Source organism: Panulirus ornatus, chromosome 70 (assembly GCF_036320965.1).
Source record: "Panulirus ornatus isolate Po-2019 chromosome 70, ASM3632096v1, whole genome shotgun sequence".
In the NCBI taxonomy this organism is placed as follows: Eukaryota; Metazoa; Arthropoda; class Malacostraca; order Decapoda; family Palinuridae; genus Panulirus; species Panulirus ornatus.
The window spans coordinates 10,093,473-10,093,753 of NC_092293.1; positions in this window are offsets into that span (position 1 = coordinate 10,093,473).

Below are 281 nucleotides of genomic sequence, written 5' to 3' on the forward strand. Positions count from 1 at the left end.
TTAAACGAAGGTTGGATGTGTTTATGTGTACAGGCAGTTGGTTTGTGGACAGACTCAGGACCTGCCTAGCTCGGGCCAATACGCCTCTTGCAGTGTCCTTACTTCTCATGTTCTTATGGTATGTAGTTTTGTAATATACTCTATAATACAGTTGGACTATGTATCCCTGATAATGCCTTTGTATTTTTCTACAGTTTTCTCGTATAGGCATTAATATTAAAAATCAATCCCAGAGATAGAACAAACATACTTATAAACCGGTACAAACATACTTATAAACC